Here is a 22242-nt window from a genome sequence, read left to right as displayed (position 1 = left end):
ACAATCTAAGTGCCAGCAGTCTGAGAGTGACTGTCACTGGATTTCGATTTACCACACTAACTGGATTTCGATTTATCACACTACCACACTGCCACCAGGTAGAGTTCGGCCAATCACCCATTCACAATATTGGCGATAACACTTGTGACTTAAAATAAACTATTTCATTATAGACAGGTATATTATAGTACTGCGGTAGAGACAAGTTATCTTTTTTCAAAAGATTGTTTAAGAACGAAAAAAGTAAAATGGTGCAAATAGAATATTTACATAAAAAGGGTTTTTAAAAAAAAACAAGACAATAATACAACAGAAAACAAAAAGCATTTAAGAATCAAAAATACTTAACAAAATCTTGATTTAGTAAAGTCCAATCAATGAGCAAGACAGACCAGGAACCCTCATATGCCCCGGCTGATGTTCTTTGTTTTGATGTTAAAAGAGAACTGTAGCCTGAGGAGGGTGTTGGCAGAAATGGCCTGACCAATCAAGATGACTGAGGTGTGGCTGATGGGATGTTACTGTGTTTATGACCATGTCGCTACCCTCTCACAGATACCGTTTTCTATAGGTATTACTCTCTTTAAATACCTACAGGTTAAAGTCGGGTACTGTGTATTTTATTGTCCAATGTTAAATGACCTTTCAAGTGAATCAAAACATGATGGGTATCCACTATCCAAAACTGCTCATTTGCCATATAATCTCCTTAAATGGCGAGTCATGCCTTTACTGCAGCAGCAGGGCCCATGGCCTACAAAAGGACTCCCGGACACAGTGGAAGATGTCCAGTGTTAAACTATGCCATGACACGTAACCACTGATAAAGGTGACTGCAGTCTGAATAAATAACAAAAGAAGTTTGTGCAAAAGTGGAAGCATAATTGAATTGATGCATAACGAAAGATTAGGGTCAGTTAGGAAATCAACCCACTTGGTACCTTTTTGTGATTATATTTGAGGCTTTATTATCTTTATTTTTGTTGTGATATATTTAGAGTCAGTGGTTAGTTGTAACTGCCTCCCTTGTAAGGTACCCCTACCCCCCCCCCCCAATTTTGAAAGGTATGCAACCTGGTACGTTACAGAAAGGGAGTTTTATTATATCCTTTCATGTGACAACACTGAAGAAATTACACTTTGCTACAATGTAAAATGATGACTGGACAGCTTGTATAACAGTGTAAATTTGCTGTCCCCTCAAAATAACTCAACACACTGCCTTTATTGTCTAAACTGCTGACATCAAAAGTGAGTACAACCCTAAGTGACGATGTCCAAATTGGGCCCACAGTGTCAATATTTTGTGTGGCCACCATTATTTTCCAGCACTGCCCTAACACTCTTGGGCATGGAGTTCACCAGAGCTTCACATGTTGCCACTGGAGTCCTCTTCCACTCCTCCATGATATCACAGAGCTGGTTGATGTTAGAGACCTTGCCCTCCTCCACCTTTTGCTTGAAGATGCCTCACAGATGCTCAATAGGGTTTAGGTCTGGAGACATGCTTGGCCAGTCCATCACCCTTGCCCTCAGCTTCTTTAGCAAGGCAGTGGTTGTCTTGGAGGTGTGTTTGGGGTCGTTATCATGTTGGAATACTGCCTTGCGGTCCAGTCTCCAGAGAGAGGGGATACTGCTCTGCTTCAGTATGTCACAGTACATGTTGGCATTCATGATTCCCTCAATTAACTGTAGCACTTCAGTGCCAGCAGCACTCATGCAGCGCCAGACCATGACACTTCCACCACCATGTTTGACTGTAGGCAAGACACACTTGTCTTTGTACTCCTCACCTGGTTGCTGCCACAGACGCTTGACACCATCTGAACCAAATAAGTTTATCTTGGCCTCATTAGACCACAGGACATGGTTCCAGTAATCCATGTCCTTAGTCTGCTTGTCTTCAACAAACTGTTTGCTTTCTTGTGCATCATCTTTAGAAGAGGCTTCCTTCTGGGATGACAGCCATGTAGACCAATTTTATGCAATGTGAGGCATATGGTCTGAGCACTGACAGGCTGACCCCCCACCCCTTCAACCTCTGCAGCAACGCTGGCAGCACTCATACGTCTATTTCCCGTAGACAACCTCTGGATATGACACTGAGCATGTGCACTCAACTTCTTTGGTTGACCACGGTGAGGCCTGTTCTGAGTGGAAACTGTCCTGTTAAACAGCTGTATGGTCTTGGCCACCATGCTGCAGTTTCAGGGTCTTAGCAATCTTCTTACAGCCTAGGCCGTCTTTATGTAGAGCAACAATTTTTTTTTCAGATTCTCAGAGAGTTCTTTGCCATGAGATGCCATGTTGAACTTCAAGTGACCAGTATGGGAGAGTGAGAGTGATAACACCAAATTTAACACACCTGCCCCCCATTCACACCTGAGACCTTGTAACATTAGCAAGTCACATGACACCGGGGAGGGAAAATGGCTAATTGGGCCCAATTTGGACATTTCCCTAAACTCAAGCAACCACAGAAAAAAAACATACAAACCACAATCCAATAGTGTACCCGCATTTAAAATTTTTTAGCATATAAATACAGATTAGCGTATAGCTCTAAGCTAAGAATTGTAGACAAGGACCAATGTGACTATGTAAAAATATCCATACCTGCAATTCCTCAGAGTGATTGTAAAGTATTTATTTTTTAAAACAACAAATATGTTATACTTACCTCCTCTGTGCAGTTGGTTTTATACAGAGCAGCCTGGATCCTCCTCTTCTCAGGTCCCTCTTTGCTGCTTCTGGCCCCTCCATCCTATCCAAGTGCCCGTTCAGACAGCCGCGGGAGCCAATGGCGCCACTGCTGTGTCTTAGCTAATAAGGAGCAGTGTCCTGGATGGCTTAGACACTTGTGGACATCGCTGGAGAGAAAAGTGGCTCAGGTAAGTAATTAAGGGGTGCTGGGGGGGGGGGGGGGGGGCGCTGCTACACACAAGAGGTTTTTCTTTATCTTAAAGGATATGAATTAAGATAAAAATGTGCAAAAAAACTTATGTGTTTTTGCATATTTCCTTGTTTGGTGTAGAGATCACTATTTATGTTGGCAGCTTCCCTTTATTTATTTAATTAATAGGCATTTATCGGGGCTATTAGTTGGGTGGAGTGCACTAGTACCTTGGTTTACATTAAGATAAAAAACCTTTTGCCTTTATAACTCCTAACTCCATGAGGCTGAAGACCAGATGGAAATGAATAATGTTCTCATTGATAGAAGACTCTCAGTCATGGCTAAAAAGTTACACCCTATTAACCCAATTAAAAGTCGTAACAAATTACAGGCATACAACCAAATAGCAGGATAACAGGATGCACTGGATTTACATTTATAGTAGCCTCAAGAGGTGAATGTGATATCAGAACAGTTTTACGGATGTGGTATTGCCATATCAAGGAATAAAGAGTTCTGTGTCAATTACCCACCCACTTAAATTAGTCATTATTCTTTGCTCTTGCATTCAATGCTAATGTGAAGATTATCATTAGAATCCAGGTGGGCATGTCTGGAAATGTTCTAACTGTAAACGTATAACGTAAAGAGGGAATTTTACCAACCCACTCTAACTGAGGTAGACATCTACTACAATGTGTCATTAATACAAAAGAGTAAAATATTTCCTTAAGAACATTATTCTAATAACTGAAATATACCTGTAAATTAATGTGTTATTTGTTTTTTGTATATTACATTACCAAAGCATATTTCTTTCAATCATTCACATCAGCTGAACTTAGAGCGTTACCTAAAATGACATTTACTTAAAGAGGAGCTCCAGTCAACAGCTACAAATACTATAGCTGCTGACTTTTAATATTAGGATATGTACCAGCGGTGTCCTCACCCGAGCCGTTTTTTCAATTGGCTATCGGTTGCTGCTGTCACCATCTCCACTAAAGGAAAGCGGCAGTGAAATCGAAAGGCTTCACAGCTGGTTCCCTACTGCACCTGTGTGAAGCCTGCTGCGCCCTGTGAATGACTTTGACGGATGCCCATGTCCACCATTGCCCTGCCTGGTTTAGTCCTCCGACTTCTATCTTATTTCTGGACAGAGGAGGTCAGAGGATAGAACTATATAGTGCATGGTGGGGAACACAGCCATCTGATACCTGATGAATGCTGAGGAGACTGAGGCTGCAACTCTGGAACAGAGAGAAGGATGCACAGGCCATTAACCACTACAATACAGGGCACTTTTGCCCCCTTCCTTCCCAGCCCAATTTTCAGCTTTCATCGCTCTCGCACTTTCAATGACAATTGCGCGGTCATGCTTCACTGTACCCAAATGAAATTTTTATCATTTTGTTTGCACAAATAGAGCTTTATTTTGGTGGTATTTACTCATGACTCCATTTTTTTTTTTTTGCGATATAAGCGAAAAAATAGCATACATTTTGAAAAAAAACAATATTTTATTTTTCTATTTTAAAAGAAATCAAATAAAATCTAATTTTGTCATACATTTAAGCCAAAATTTATTCTGCTACATGTCTTTGGTAAACAAAATTCTGTTAAGTGTATAATAATTGGTTTGTGTGATCACGGACATATGTACGCAAATGATCATGTACAGATATGTGCAGGTGATCACGGACATATGAGTCAGGATAATCATTGGGACATGTGATTTTAGTGGGACATATGTGGGGGACATGTGTTTTTATTATTGGGGACATGTGTTTATATTATTTGGGGACATGTGTGTTTTGGGGACATGTGTGCTTTGGGGACATCTGTGGGGACATTGTGTGTTCACTAGACTGGTGATCAGTGAGTAAAAAGCTGTAAAAAAATCTCATACTCACTGATCACCAGCGACAGCTTCCATGTGAGGGGAGGAGAGCCGATTGCCTAGCAACTAGCTGTTTGTTTACATCACATGACAGCTGTGATTGGGCATGGCCATCATGTGATCAGGAGGGACAATCAGAGTGCTCCTGCCGATCCGAGATGCGTCATGTCCGGGTGACATGAGGGCATCGGGATCGCACCGCTGCGTCCAGTCAGAAGTTGAAGACTCCCACCCGGCCATATATACACATTGGCCGGGTGGGAAGTAGTTAAAGAAACTAGCATAAAGCCACACATGGCTATTTAGCCACAAATACCACTGACGGTGTCCCTAACTGCAGGTAACCCTGTGGTGTACAGCTGCATGCAAACAGCAGCAACCATTGTCAGTCTGTCATTGGTTTATATATGTAGCCAGGTCTACAGTTTTCAGCTAAACAGAGGCTGACCCAAGCTGGGGGAGGGGCGGGGTAATACGTGTGCTGACGTTCACATGCAAGGCAAGTGGCACTGCCCACATATAGTCTGAGTGGGCACCACTTTTTGCATGCACCTGTGATAACAGTGTCAAGAATCCGCTGATTCTTGTTGCCGAAATCTAGAGTATGCAGCTAAACAGCCATGTGAATGAAGCCTAATGGCGCGTACACACGACCGGACTTTCCAGCAGAAAATGTCCGACGGTCTTCCCAACGGAGTTCCGACAGACTTTCAACAGACTTCCGAATGAACGGACATGCCCACAAACGAACAGAGCAAAGTCAGTTCGTTTGGAACGTGATGACGTATGACGGGATTAGAAAAGGAAGTTCAATACCCAGTAGCCAATAGCTGCCCTTGCGTTGTATTTGGTCCATTGGACCAGCATACAGACGAGCGGTTTTCCTTATAGCAATTGATTCAGTCGGACAGATTTGAAATAAGTTCTATTTCTAGGTCCGTCTGAATGAAGCCCACACACGATCGTAATATCCGACGGAATGATTCCGTCTGAACTTTTCTGCCAGAAAGTTTGGTCGTGTGTACGTGGCATTATAGTAGGTACCCTCCATTAGATTTGTTGTTAACCAGGTAGGTTAATTTAGTGTAAGCTTATCATAAGGGAAACACGGAGGCTGCAATTGCTGTTCTCTTTTTGAAACTGCTAGTTGCCTGGCTAGTAAGTTGATCCTCTGACCTTAATACTTTGCATCACTGATTAGAAACAAAAACAAATCACTTATCAGAAACCAGTATGTAGATAACAATTTTTTTTAAGTGGACACTGCACTAATCATCACATTATTATAAATGTAAAATGGGGGGCGTTGAATGAATATTATGGTAAAGTGCATGTGCTCAATTTCAAAAAAATTGCATATTGAATAATAGAATAGAATATTAATTATTTAAAAAGTGAATATGGTGCCAATAAAACAATCTTTAAATCCGTTTCCACGTGAACTTATAAGCTAATGACTTTCTTCTGATAGGTTAGATCTGTTATCCTCCACTAAAACCACACATCTGCACACAGTGAGATCATCCACCAATGTGCACTCACCAGATAAAATTGCCTCCTTTAATTAAAAAGAAAGTCACTCTGCATTTTAATTGCTGTTCTCTCACAATGAACCATGTAGTATCGGTTTGCTCCACCATACACTCTCATCAGGTTCTCCACGAGGATATCAAGTCATAAGGACCCAAAGGAAACAAGAAGCTATCAAGTGTAGTAATTGTATTCATTTCAACCACTCAGAATAAACAACCACAATTTGGTGAGATTTTCTTACAATGACATCTAATCTCACAAACAAAAATTAGGATCAGATGGTTGTCATCACATGTCTTTGGGTACAGTTAGAGTGCAGTCCTACTCCAACTACAGTCTAATAATGTATTTATATATTATTCCTTATTATTCCTTACCTGATTTTCTTAAGCATGTGAATAAATATTTTAAATTATTTTATAATCTTTTCATGATATTTCTTCTTTTTTGAAAAAATGATTAAAACCAAAGGAAATAGTAAACATTCCACAATGACTCCTCATTTTGCTCCCCTTGTTACCTCCCTTACCCATATAAAAATTTATGAAAATAACCTATTAAGCAAAAAAATAAAAAATAAAACATAAAAATTAAAATGAAAAAAAAAAATACATAGATTCCTTCAAAAAGCCACACAAAAATTGTGCCTGAAAAAATAACACTGCGATTTTAACTATGATGTAAAAAATCCCAGCAACCTTTGATACTTCAGGATCAATAAGTGTTACAAATAAAACGGATGTGCTATAAAGGTATATCCTTACTTTATTGAAGAGAAGCATATAACCTGTTTTGTATTTATTCTGATGTTCTAGACTTTGGATGTTAAGTGCTTATTTTGAATGTACCAACTCAAAGCAGTTTGGCTGTTAGTACATGTTTCTTTATCATGTTCAGTTCTGTTGCCTTGCTGCAGTTTTACATATGTGTCAGTGACTTCTAGTGGAAAAACCTGCAATTACACTAAATGGTTTTAATAAAATATCACATATATGAAGCACATGTGGAGAGCAGGTGAGTAATATGAAATTATAAACTTACATGGCCAGTGCATGTGCTGGCAACACAAATGTAGATTTTAAAACATTCATGTACCGCAAATGAATGGGATTTTAATCATATAGGACAAGCTCTGTTTGTACTCCACAAAAATCCTAGTGCTGATGAATATATAGGTTGCCGTCACTGAGCACTCCCTCTCAAAATGCTATTTGCCTGGATGCCATTGTCATCCAATAGACTGAATAATCAAAATCAGTCACCTGGAAGTCTGAAGATCAGGTTTCTAATCTGCATGCTTGTTCAAGGTCAATGACTAAAACTATCGATATAAGAGAAAGACAAGATTCAAATATTGAGTACGACAGCACTGGTAGCAACCGTGTTTCTTTAAATTGGAAAATCGATGATCCACCTTTGCAGCTGGCAAAAGGCAAAATCAGACTGGGCCCATTAGCTAAAACATTCTTTATATAAAAAATATAGCACTTTGTAAATCCAGATATGCAATCAATGGAGCATTATCTTCCAAAGAAATTTATTTAAACTATGTGATTTTAGATACAGAACAAGACATTTTTTTCATACTATATTTACTAAACTAAAAACTGATTTGTTAATATGGGTCTCTGAACTCTAATAGCATGCTTGCTCTGCATTCGATTACATGAACTATGTTTAATACATTTCAACGTCAATAATGTTTTTTTTTTTAAATCACTGAATATGACACTCTTTTGTATACTGTGTCAGTCATTTTTATTTATTTTTTTGAGACTCACCATTTTTGTTAAACCTGTATTTTAGCATGGAAAACCCAAACACTTCCTGACAACGTCATACGACGAAAAGTACGTCAAGGAATATCCATACATGCAATCTGTCCAGCCACTTCCGGTTTTCCACAAACTAGGCAGTGGAACGCACGCTGCTCACCACAAGCGGAAGCAAGCGATACGCCTGCCTACACTCCACCTAACATTGCAGAGCCTATCACCTCCAGTGCCAAGGAAAGGCACTTATAAAGTAAGCAGCCATTTAGTCTGTTGTTATGATACAATGGTATTGTCCTTTTCATCTTTTTTCTGTTATCCACTCTGGCGGAGCCATTCTTATCTACTTGTAAACAGTTAAGACCAAAGATCGTGGTCCTAACAAAGTCCCACCTGGCCTTTCATTTTAAATAAAGAGGTCTGGTAAGTAGGATACTTACCTATATTTTATTTGTTTAATAATGCACATAGCACTTTTTAATTGTTAGTGTATTTGTAACGCATATGATGTTCTAGCAGTCCAGAGTATTCCACACATTTGTGGTAGCCTGGTACTGATTTGCTGGCTGTTTACTGATGCACATATCGTTTTCACATTTTGGTTTCACAGTATTTATATGTTTTATGTTAACCACTTCAGCCCTGGAAGAATTTACTCCCTTCCAGACCAGAGCACTTTTTGCGATTCGGCACTGCGTCGTTTTAACTGACAATTGCGCGGACATGCGACGTGGCTCCCAAACAAAATTTCCGTCCTTTTTTCCCCACAAATAGAGATTTCTTTTGGTGGTATTTAATCACCTCTGTGGTTTTCATTTTTTGCGCTATAAACAAAAAAATAGCGTAAATTTTTGAAAAAAACACATCATTTTTTACTTTTTGCTATAATAAATATCCCCAAAAAATATATAAAAAAATTTTTTCCTCAATTTAGGCCGATACGTATTCTTCTACATATTTTTGGTAAAAAAACAAAAAAACACAATAAGCTTTTATTGATTGGTTTGCGCAAAAGTTATAGCGTCTACAAAATAGGGGGATAGTTTTATGGCATTTTTATTGATAATTTTTTTTACTAGTAATGGCGGCGATCAGTGAATTTTATCATGACTGTGACATTATGGCGGACACATCGGACAATTTTGACACATTTTTGGGACCATTGGCATTAATACAGCGACCAATGCTATAAAATTGCATTGATTACTGTAAAATGTCATTGGCAGTGAAGGGTGCCCTAGGGAGTGATTCTAACTGTGGGGGGGGGGGGGGGGGGCTGTGTGTTACTTGATTACTGGGAGGGCTAATCAGTGACAATGTCATTAGGCAGAACGCGGAGATACTTGTTTACATTAGCATCTCCCTGTTCTTCCTCACCGTGAGATGGTCATGGAGCTCCCGGCAGGGCAATGTACAGGTTCGTTAATCTGCCTGTACATGCCCTTCTGCTGCAGTATATCTGCGTGAGGTGGTCGGGAAGCGGTTAATCACAATGGTATGTTCATAGCATTTTTTTCACTTATACTATGTGGTTTTGAGCAAATGTGCCTTATGGTATACTTATGTTTCTCGCGCCCCCTTATTTTTATACACCCCCAACCAGGGCTGGACTTACCATTGGGCTTGACTTGGCTCAAGCCCATGGGCCCTGCCGAGATACATAGCCCAGTTCGGCTCCGCTCACAGTCACGCCCAGTCCCGCCCTATGATGGACATAACACAGGGACTGGGAGTGACTGTGAGCCGAGCCAAGTACACTCAGCTACTCTCGGCTCTACTTGGGACTGCGAGAGGACCCGAGAGCCGCCGAGATACACAGGACTCTGTATCTCGGCAGCCCCATTTTTAAACTTCAAGGCTGCAAATGACAAGGCTGCAAATGACACTGGGGCAAGGTTTCAAATGACAAGGCTACACTGACAAGGCTGCAAATGACACTGACAAGGCTGCAATGACACTGACGAAGGCTTGAGATGGATGGGCAAGGTTGCAGATGGACATTAATAAGGCTGCATTGATGGGCATTTAAATGGAAGCTTTTTCCTTAAACTTCCCTCCTAAAAGTTTTTTTTCCTTAAAATTCCCTCCTAAACTTGGGGTGTGTGTTATACGCCGATAAATATGGTAATGTATAGAAGGTAAGGCCCGAAAGTGACTCAAGCCCAGGGGCCCCCACCACCCTAAGTCCTGCCTTGCCCCCAACCCCATGGTGTAACAGCTTGGGTAAAACAGGTACACAAATCCAAACAAACCCCCATGATTGAGAGCTTGAACCAACTCCTGGATCTCACTTCACCCTTAGTTATGATCGGCATCCCAACTCACCAAAATCTGTGGGAAATTGGGAAGGGGAGAACCTGAGCTTTTATTTTAGACGTTCTAGATTTGCATATTAGAATGCTTTGGGCATTAAGCTTCTTGGGGCACTCTACTAGGTATTTAAACATCCATACAAGTACCACTAGGCCACTGTGTGCTTTTAATAATTGTTGCTGTTTCATCTCTTTTAAGTGACAACAGGCTTCCCACACTAGTGGAACAAGCATGCAAGTGGTTAAATCTGAAAAATCTTATTTGCTGTCCTCTGTCCTCCATGCTTATTCCAAGTGTCATACCAGTTAATGAAACCAAGATCTGAATGGCGGCCACATAGACTACACTATTAAAAGCAAGGAAGGAATAGTACGTTTCTCAGTATTCAAATGCTAGAAAAAAATGTGTTACCTACTGATAATATTCCAATTACTCTAAAGGCAGATAACTTAATCTCATGCTTACACGTATTATTTAACCACTTGCCGACCGCCGCACGACGATATACGTCGGCAGAATGGCACGGGCAGGCATATGGGCGTATATATAAGTCCCTGCCTGCCCGCGGGTGGGGGGCCCGATCGGGCCCACCCCGGTGCCTGCGGCGGTCGGCATTCCTTCGAGAGCGATCCGGGATGAGGGGGCGGCCATTCATTCATGGCCACCCCCTCGCGATCGCTCCCGACGAATAGGAATCCCCCGTGACATCACTTCCTCTCCTGTAATGTAAACACAGTAGAGGAAGTGATGTATTCTCTCCTCCGTGTCGGTATTTTTCGTTCCGACACGGAGGAGAGCGGATCGGTGAGTTGCACCAACACTCTACACACACAGTAGAACATGCCAGGCACACTCACACCCCCCCTTTACCCCCCGATCACCCCCCCAATTACCCCTGCCCCCCAGTCACAGTGACACCAATGTCATTTTTTTTTTTTTTTTTTTTTTTTTTGCATTGGTGTCATTTGTGACTGTAATAACTGTTAGGGCAGTTAGAGTTAGCCCCCTTTAGTTCTAATGTACCCCCCTAACCCCCCCAATAAAGGTTTAACCCCGTGATCACCCCCCGTCGCCAGTGTCACTAAGGCTGGGTTCACATTGCAGCGGTTTATGAGAACGAATGTGATTCGCACCGCACTGCAGTGCAAATCACATCCGATCTCTGTGCGATTCGAGTTCAGCCATTCGCCGCACCCGCCGCACCCGCCGCAAATTCGCACGGGACCCTTTTTTTGGCCCGCAGCAGAATCGGATCGCATGGGTGTTCACACCATGCGATCCGAGTTTGCAGATCGCACTGCGATATGCGAACTGATCTGGGGGTGTCAGTAACATTTCACTGACACTCCCAGCAGTTCGCATAGGGCAGTGTGAACTGCCGCCGGGAGGCATGCGATGCGGGAACCCGCCGCGAATTCGCGGCGTTTCCGCATCGCTCCAGTGTGAACCCAGCCTAATAAGCGATCATTTTTCTGATCGCCGTATTAGTGTCACAGGTGACGCTAGTTAGGCAGGTAGGTATTTAGGTTCGCCGCAGCTTTTTATAGCGCCAGGGACCCCCATATACTACCGCATAAAGCCCCCTGATTGCCCCCTAGTTAACCCTTTCACCAGTGATCACCATATAACTGTTACAGGTGACGCTGGTTGGTTAGTTATTTTTTTATAGTTTCAGGGCACCCGCCATTTATTACCTAATAAAGGTTTAACCCCCTGATCACCCGGCGGGTGTCATTTGTGACTAATAACTGTTAGGGCAGTTAGGGTTAGCCCCCTTTAGTTCTAAGGTACCCCCCTAACCCCCCCAATAAAGGTTTAACCCCGTGATCACCCCCCGTCGCCAGTGTCACTAAGGCTGGGTTCACATTGCAGCGGTTTATGAGAACGGATGTGATTCGCACCGCACTGCAGTGCAAATCACATCCGATCTCTGTGCGATTCGAGTTCAGCCATTCGCCGCACCCGCCGCACCCGCCACACCCGCCGCACCCGCCGCAAATTCGCACGGGACCCTTTTTTTGGCCCGCAGCAGAATCGGATCGCATGGGTGTTCACACCATGCGATCCGAGTTTGCAGATCGCACTGCGATATGCGAACTGATCTGGGGGTGTCAGTAACATTTCACTGACACTCCCAGCAGTTCGCATAGGGCAGTGTGAACTGCCGCCGGGAGGCATGCGATGCGGGAACCCGCCGCGCATTCGTGGCGTTCCCGCATCGCTCCAGTGTGAACCCAGCCTAATAAGCGATCGTTTTTCTGATCGCTGTATTAGTGTCACAGGTGACGCTAGTTAGGCAGGTAGGTATTTAGGTTCGCCGCAGCTTTTTATAGCGCCAGGGACCCCCATATACTACCGCATAAAGCCCCCTGATTGCCCCCTAGTTAACCCTTTCACCAGTGATCACCATATAACTGTTACAGGTGACGCTGGTTGGTTAGTTATTTTTTTATAGTTTCAGGGCACCCGCCATTTATTACCTAGTCTCACTAGTGTACCCCTAAATTTAGGGGTGTCTACTTTCCAAAATGGGGTCATTTGGGGGGGGTTTGTGCCATCTTGGCATTTTATGGCCTTCAAAACTGTAACGCCCTTAGAAAGCCTGAAGGCGGTGCTTGGTTTTCGGGGCCCCGTACGTGGCTAGGCTCCCAAAAAGTCCCACATATGTGGTATCCCCGTACTCAGGAGAAGCAGCAGAATTTGTTTTGGGGTGTCATTTCACATATGCCCATGGCATGCGTGAGCAATATATCATTTAGTGACAACTTTGTGAAAAAAAAAAAAAGTTTGTAATTTTCCCGCAACTTGTGGCAAAATATAAAATATTCCATGGACTCAACATGCCTCTCAGCAAATAGCTTGGGGTGTCTACTTTCTAAAATGGGGTCATTTGTGGGGGTTTTGTGCCATCTTGGCATTTTATGGCCTTCAAAACTGTAATAGGTAGTGAGAAGTGAACTCAAAAATTTACGCCCTTAGAAAGCCTGAAGGCGGTGCTTGGTTTTCGGGGCCCCGTACGCGGCTAGGCTCCCAAAAAGTCCCACATATGTGGTATCCCCGTACTCAGGAGAAGCAGCAGAATTTATTTTGGGGTGTCATTTCACATATGCCCATGGCATGCATGAGCAATATATCATTTAGTGACAACTTTGTGAAAAAAAAAAAAAAAAAAAAAAAGTTTGTAATTTTCCCGCAACTTGTGGCAAAATATAAAATATTCCATGAACTCAACATGCCTCTCAGCAAATAGCTTGGGGTGTCTACTTTCTAAAATGGGGTCATTTGTGGGGGTTTTGTGCCATCTTGGCATTTTATGGCCTTCAAAACTGTAATAGGTAGTGAGAAGTGAACTCAAAAATTTACGCCCTTAGAAAGCCTGAAGGCGGTGCTTGGTTTTCGGGGCCCCGTACGCGGCTAGGCTCCCAAAAAGTCCCACATATGTGGTATCCCCGTACTCAGGAGAAGCAGCAGAATTTATTTTGGGGTGTCATTTCACATACGCCCATAGCATGTGTGAGCAATATATCATTTAGTGACAACTTTGTGTAAAAAATAAAAAAAAATTTTTTTTTGTCATTATTCAATCGCTTGAGGCAAAAAAATAAAATATTCAATGGGCTCAACATGCCTCTTATCAATTTCCTTAGGGGGTCTACTTTCCAAAATGGGGTCATTTGGGGGGGTTTTGTACTGCCCTGCCATTTTAGCACCTCAAGAAATGAGATAGGCAGTCGTAAACTAAAAGCTGCGTAAATTCCAGAAAACGTACCTTAGTTTGTAGATGTGACAACTTTTGCGCAAACCAATAAATATACAATTATTGACTTTTTTTTTACCAAAGACATGTGGCTGAATACATTTTGGCCTAAATGTATGACTAAAATTGAGTTTATTGGATTTTTCTAATAACAAAAAGTAGAAAATATCATTTTTTTTCAAAATTTGCGGTCTTTTTACGTTTATATCGCAAAAAATAAAAATCGCAGAGGCAATCAAATACCATCAAAAGAAAGCTCTATTTGTGGGAAGAAAAGGACGCAAATTTTGTTTGGGTACAACATTGCATGACCGCGCAATTACCAGTTAAAGCAGCGCAGTGCCAAAGTGTAAAAAGACCTCTGGTCATTTACCAGCAAAATGGTCCGGTCTGAAAGTGGTTAAGCCATTCTGTGTTTTTTTTTATTCATGATGCTGTATTCTTCTGATACCATCTCTATAGTTCAGAATAAATAAACAGCTGGGAGTTACAGAGAAAGTGTCATCTTTGCTATGGGCTTGTGGATGTTAAATGGTAATGAAAACAGTGTGAGGAAAAAGGGGTACACCAAGAAAGGAATATGTGGAAGCAGAACACCTTGGGAACAAGGGGAGGTCAATTTGGGCACGTTGATCTACCACCTAATGGTGCATGCATACATCTGACCCCGATTTTTCTCTATGTATGTAGCAGTCCAAAAGAGTGCCCCCTCTTGTTTCTCAGGTAAATTACAAAAATTCTCATTTCATTTATATGGGTTTTATCGTGGACTTATTTTTTATTTGCCTTAGTGCAGCTTTTTCCTTTGTTTCCAAGAGAACACAAACACCAGTGACAGTTTTACCTGTCTGTATAGACCTTACTCCCACAGACCACCAATGTAAGTAAGCAAGTTTCCTCTGATCACCAATATAAAAAGGCTAGTACACTAACCATCTATCTAAGACAACACCTCACTAACCACAAATGTATAGAGGCAATTCTCCACTGAGCACAAATTTAAGGGGCACATCTACACTGACCATCAATGCAAGGGAGTACTTCTCCACTAACCACCAATGTAAAGGTGTACTTCTCCACTGATCAACAATGTAAGAAGAGCCCACATTGGCCACAAGTTTAGGGAGGTAGTTCTGCACTGACCTCAGTGTAAGGGGCACTTCTTCACTAATCACCAGTATAAGAGGACACTTCTCCACTGACCACCAATGTAAAGTGACACTCTTCCATTGACCATCAATGTAAATGGGGCATTTCCCTATTGACCACCAATCTAAGGGGACACTCTTCTATTGACCACAAATATAAGCGAACAATTCCCCAATGACCACCAATCTAATGGAACACTTATCTGCTGACCACCAATGTAATTCCCCAATGACCGCAATGTAAGGGGCACTTCACTTCTGATAATCGGTGTATGGGTAAATTACACTATTGTTAAAAAGTAATACATTATTCCTGATGGATTTTGATTTAAATTTTTAAATAAATGAGTTGGGGAAGTGATATGTTACTATTGAAGCACACCTGTTTTAGCTGCCATTAGGAATGCACTCACCTAGATGCCATTCAGATCCTCAATCCATGACCTGGAAAAAGCATCCAGTAAACAGAAGTCAGAACTATTAATCTGCATACTTCTTCTTGGTCAGGGGCTAAGAAAGTATTCAAGCCACTGGATCAGGAAGACTGCCAAGCCACAAGAATCAGGCACCCATTTTTCACACTAACAATTTTTAATAGAAGAAGCAGAATTTCAAGTACAGTATTTAAAGTACATGCAGATATGTTAAAACAGTTTATTGTCATTTAATATGACAAGTTAATTCCGTGGTCCTGACCTACTCTCCTCGAAGAGTGACAAAAAAATTTTCTTTTCTTGTTCTTAAATGTACTCTTAAAACAAATATGTGTTAAACACAATACACAAATATACCGCTAGATGGCAGTATTTAAACATAAGCGGCATTCTCAAATTGTTCATATTCCATGATCTGCTATTTGTTTAAAGTAATTTATTGGCAAGCTGCTAAACTACAAATGAAGCTTTGTGACTAATACAGCATAAAAAGTTTCATTAGTTTCCCTAAATTAATACAAAAAGAGAATGAAGCATGTTTACAGCAAGGGTCTAAAGGACAAAGTTATTATCTATTTTGCCAAAGGCAGTCTAAAAAATATGCCCTCGTGTTTATATGTTTCTTCAGAAATTAATCTGTGCAGTTAGAACAAAAAAGGGAAGAAGTGCAGAGATACTGCAATGTAGCCTCTGCCTACTGCAAAACATTGTCTGATTCCTATGTGGTCATTAAGGGAGGACAGGAAAAAGCAACTCTACTGAATGACTCCATCATTAAGAAGTCAATTCTTTGTTTACCAAGGATACACATATTAGTTTGTTATCTTGTATACTAAAGAAGAAAGAACAGTCACAATTATCTGTATGTTTCTCCGAAATGTAGACCTCATTCTATACAAAAATGCAGCACTCAACCAGCCAATGGTGTAAAAAAAATTGTCAATGTCAAGCCCACATTATAATCTTCCGGTTCTTAACCCTAGTTCCAGCAACCCCTGCCTGTACACCTGATAGTATCTGTAGCAAGAATGAATAGAATTAAAAAAATATATATATAAATATATAAGCAAATGACCAATAAAATATGACATCTTATTGTTAACCAGGCAAATATGAGATTTCATCCATTTTATTATTATAAACTCTTTTCAAGGCCTATTTTCTGTGAAATCTTCTCTTCCATAGGCAACTGTAACTGATGTAGTCACCTGTAGGCACCAAATCCAGCAATGCTCCATCAAACATTTCAGTCTGTGCCACCTCCCAGCCAGTTTTACTAACAATAGATACAGGCATTAATTATATGCCTTTCATTAGATGCATATATTTGTACGCTAATTTTTGTTACAATGAAATGTTGCATTAGGGCTTCACATTTTATTTTTGCTCCATATTTTGTTGAGTCTACACTACAATTTATAAAGGCTTTAGGTTCCAGATTTAGTGAAAAGGCTTTGGAAACTGGACCACTTTGTCGATTTTGGGTGGGTGTAGCTATAGATATGTGTTCTATTAATTATTATTTGATGTTATAATTGATTTTACTATGTGAGTTAATAGTTTTCCTCCAAAATTTGCCTGAATAGCTAACAAAGCCTATAGAGACTAGAGGGCTTTCAAAGTTAAAGACACATTTCAATCAACCTTTAAGCACCTAAAGTCTAGTACACACGGGCCGAATGTCGGGCGGCAACGGCCGGTTCAATAGAAACCGGACATTATTTGACCTATGTATATGATACTGCTTTGTGGGGTCGGGGGTCTGTCTTCCCCTTCATGCACCTGACGCTTGCATGACGCTGGTGGGGACCCGCCCCTGGCTTCAGGGTTATAAGTCTGACCAGTTGAACATTCCTTCACTCCCTTCTGCTGGGTTATTGTGGACTGCTTTCTCCATGGAATATAAGATGTAAGACTTGAGGGTATTACCTCTGTTATCAACCTTACTTGAATTCCCCTTTATACTTTGGCACTTTTAGATCATGTTCTTTCTCAGGTTTACCCATTCGGACACCTCTATTGCTCCCAGTTTATGGTTGCTTTCACTATGGACCCACATGGCTTCTTTTCCTTGGATATGTGGTTCACTGGTCTTTTTTCCTTCCTATCACTCTGGAGTCCCTCCTCTATCCTGCTGGTTACACAATATAGACACCAAATACTGATATTTGTAATGATTACATATGTTACACTTAGTATTATACACATTTTTTTAGACCAGTGTTGGCTGGGTGTGCCACCATTAATCCACATACCCCATGGATTTGCACTGTTTGGAAGCTTGGCCTGTTCTCCTGCTGTTCCCATGGCTTGGGGGGGTTACCTTGCCACAGCTCCTAGGGTAGAAGTTTGCCGGCGCCCCCCATCACTAGGATGCTGGGCCTGTTTTGTTTTGAGCTGAGTCATAAGTAACAAGGCCATTGGCCTGTAAATTATTTTTCCCTTCCCTCTCTCTTTTGGGAGATTTATGTACAACTTATTTACATTATATACTCTTTCATTTTGGCACTTACTCATCCTTATAGATACCTTTCTTGCATCATCTCCTGATGAAGTGGACAGGGATCTACGAAACGCCTAGAATATTAGGATGTCATGAAATTTGATCTGTACCAACTTGTGTAATCATGTATCTCTATTTGCAAACATTATTACGTATATAAATATCAGCATTTTATGAATGTATATGCATCAGATCATTTTAATATGTTTATATTTCATATTTGGAAATTTGCCATCATGTATTTGCAGGACTATGGAAGGTCTAATAATTTTTAAATAACATTTGAAATTATGTATACCTTATATTACCATTGTACTAGTGATTTGCCTTATACAAAGTCTCATGACCAATGTGTTTCTTTTTTTGTATAGCAGCTGGTCCGACAGAAACCAGCCGTTCGGTCAGCTTCTGACAAAGGTTCATGATCAGCGCTCTCAGCTAATAGCTGACCGGAGTGGTCTGGTGAAGGGACCGTCCCCCTGTCAGAACACAATAAAACAGGCCCTCCTGTCCCTTCTGTATTGAACTGTACTGTAATTGTGCTGTCCCCTCTCTACATTGTAAATCGCTGCATAAACTTTTGGTTCTATATAATTAATGTATAATAATAATAATAATAATAATAATAATAATAATTATAATAATAATAAACAGCAGGGGAGATCGCTGTAACAACATTGGATTGTTAGTACAGCGGCTCCGACCTGAGCTGTCTGTTTCTTCTCGTTTAACCCACTGGGTTGAATGAAACAAAAACTAGTGGTGTGTACTAGGGTTTGGTCTGCTTAGTCTCGCTGGCATGAAAAGGGCCCTTACATATATGAGTCCTACGTGTCCCAAAAAGGTTGATAAAATTTGGGTTGCCTGGGTGGAGATTAGATCCCTAGTGATTTATTGTGGTGGCTCTGCTTTAGAATAAGTTATGTGATGCTCAGAGACCCTTTCAACAGTGGTTGCAGCTTTGCACTGGGTCTCCCCCCCTCCCTAGCTTCCTGATTTCCCCCCAATCCTTGAGATGTCCCACCCTTTAGATGCTTGGCTTCTCCTCTTCATCTATGTATTTCCACCAACTCCTCCCACCCCCCAGATGTTGTTATCTCTCCTGTTGATATGGTTTTGCTCCACCCAGACTGGAAGGTATAATGCCCCCTCCTGTGGAGATATAAGCTGCTACTAAAATTGCTTACATATGACTTCACTATCGTGGTTTGGGTTGTCATCAACAGGATTTCTTGTCATCTTGAATATTGTGTATCATGCATTGTAATGATGATGTACATGCCCAGTTACTGTGGGCTTTACAAACTCAGCTCAGCTGTTTCCAGAATCTACAGGAATCTTCTCAAAGCTTTTTAACTTATCAAAGCAAATAAGGACCATTATTGAACCTCCATTGAATCATTGCAAATCACTGTAAAGATCATATTTTTTCCATTCATTCAAAGTAAAATGTAAAGCTATGAGACAATTGACATCATTTGAGAAAATATGTCTAGACACAAATCCTTGAAAACATGTTCTTACCATAATTGTTAGGATACGAAATACACAAGAGGCTCATCACCTCACCCCATTCATTCATCAAAGGTGACATACCTACATTCTCTCTGCAACAAGGGAGCAGAGTGTTGTACTTTGCACACAAGTCCTCAATCTCAAACAAAAAAGTACAAAATCCTTTCTAGGTGACACAGAGCCCCCACCGTAATTCACAAAATCTCCTATTTTATGGAGCTGCCACTAGAGTTGCCAACTGTCAGAAAATGAATGGACAGTTTGCAATATCCATGATTTTTCATCTGTCCGTGAATGTTGATTATGGGCATGCAGTCTACATGTCCGCAATGGACATTCACAGACAGGTGTAAAAATAACAAACTGTCCATGATTTTTCTGACAGTTGGCAACCTTGGATGCCACCAAGGTATAGGTACATTACTATATTTTATCTAATTTGCCCACATATAGTATATAAAACCCAGGAGCATACCAAGAGGTTAGCATACCAAGAGGTTGGCCAGACTGGAGCCCGTCAGGAGCGCAGGCTGGGGGGGGGGGGAGCATATTGGCAGTGTTCTACTGCTCTTCTAACTTGTTTTCACACACAGCCCATCTTCACATCACCTCACACGCTTCAGATGTAGACATTTCTGAAAAGTTTTCCTGATGCAATGTTTTGGGGAGGGAGCTCAGCACAAAGCCTGTCCATTCACAACACAGTTCTTCTGCTGTGTGGATGGGGTGTGTTCCTTTCCTCCAATCAGGTCTCACACACTTTAATTGTAGCCTCTCCACCCCCTCCTCCATGATACTGACAGGTGAAGAAGGATTTAACACTTTTTTGCCCTGTTGAAGAGGTGTAGGGAAAGAGAGGACTGCAGAAAAATAAGAAAAACCTATATAGGATGATTTGTTTCACTATGTGTATCATCTGATGCTATTCACATCACTGGGTATATGTGAGGGTTTACAACCACTTTAACTCTCCTAGATTAACAAAAATCTTGTAGTCAGAGGCAGATAAAAGTAAATCAGGAAAATGTTATTAGATGTGGATGTTAGTTAAGAAAAAATATGCTTACATCATATATCAAGTACATACAATTAGGTAAATCATGGATACCTAATTTTCCAAAGTAATATTAAATTCACAGTATACTGTAAATTAATCATCAACCAGAAACATTATATACAATAAATAGTTCATCATTTGTATATTGTAATTTTTTTTTCATTTTATTATGCTTTTTTTTAGATTCATTTCATAAGTATCTGTCTAATACAGGGGTCGGCAACCTGACGATCGCAGGCTGACTGTGGGTAGGTGACAGGTAGACCGGGAACAGGTCTGCGCCGCCAACCCCGCCTTCCACTGCTAGCTGCCAGTCTTCCCCTCAGCCTCCTCTGCCGAGCCTTTGGTCCTCCTTTCTCCCTCACCTTCTGCCTCCTCTGCCATTGTCATCAGAGTGAGAGCAAGAGGCAGCACAGCTCCAGACAGAGGGCAGGCGGAGGAGCTGGCCAAGTTAACTTTTCTAGTTAACCCATATTTGATTGGTTGCTAGGTCCTAAGCAACCAATCCCCAGCTTGTTAATATGAAAAGGCACTTGGCCAGCTCCTGCTCCCGCCCCTGTCCAGAGCTGTGCTGCTTCTTGGTCCCACGTGCACATGTAGGATGCAATGGAATGTTGCAATGGGAGGGAAGGGGGGGGGAGAACAGTACTGTGTGTGTGTGTGGGGGGGGGGGGGGTGATGTGAAGGTGGATGTGGACACTGCTATGGGCAGGGCCACCCCTATAGCAGTGTCCTCTAGCACCCATCACATCACACACCCCCCCAATCCCTGCATTCTGAGCGCAACCCACTCCCGATCCCTGCATTCTGAGCACAATGCACACTCCTGATCCCTGAATTCTGAGCGTAACACACTCCTAATTTTGCATTCTGAGCATAACACACTCCTGATCCCTACATTCCGAACATAACACACTCCTGATCCCTGCATTCTGAGCATAACACACTCCTAATCCCTGCATTTTGAGCGTAACACACACCTGATCCCTGCATTCTGAGCGCAACACACTCCTGAACCCTGCATTCTGAGCGCAACGTTCTCCTTAGCCCTGCATTCTGAGTGTAACTCACTCCTGAACCCTGCATTCTGAGAATAACTCACTTCTGAGCCCTGTATTCTGAGTGTAACACACTCCTGAACCCTGCACTCTGAGCGTAACGCACCATTGACCCCTGCATTCTGAGCGGAGCACACTTCCAAACCCTGCACTCTCTTGTAATACTTTTTTATGTCCACTGCATTTGCTATGTACATTTGGGGTACCCACAGTAGATCACAAAGGCAGTGCATTTGAAAATGGTTCAAGCAACACACTGGAACATGCCTTTCTAGCATTGTGTTCTGGTGTGAACCGGCCCTCACAACAGGACACTGTGCCCAGTGATCTTTGACTTTATCGGTGTTGTTCAAATA

At 41.6% G+C, this 22242-nt stretch overlaps 1 protein-coding gene across 7 annotated transcripts in view; it reads right to left on the bottom strand.

The window, feature by feature from the left end:
* EDAR (ectodysplasin A receptor) overlaps window positions 1–22242 on the bottom strand; it is a 163038-nt gene that overhangs the window by 77889 nt on the left and 62907 nt on the right. The window lies entirely within an intron of this gene.

The sequence above is a fragment of the Lithobates pipiens genome, unplaced genomic scaffold (assembly GCF_037356315.1).
Source record: "Lithobates pipiens isolate NorthernLeopardFrog02 unplaced genomic scaffold, aLitPip1_a1.2 Scaffold_16, whole genome shotgun sequence".
Taxonomy (NCBI): domain Eukaryota; kingdom Metazoa; phylum Chordata; class Amphibia; order Anura; family Ranidae; genus Lithobates; species Lithobates pipiens.
Note: the sequence above shows the minus strand (reverse complement) of the source record. Positions and strands in the feature narration are given on the sequence as shown.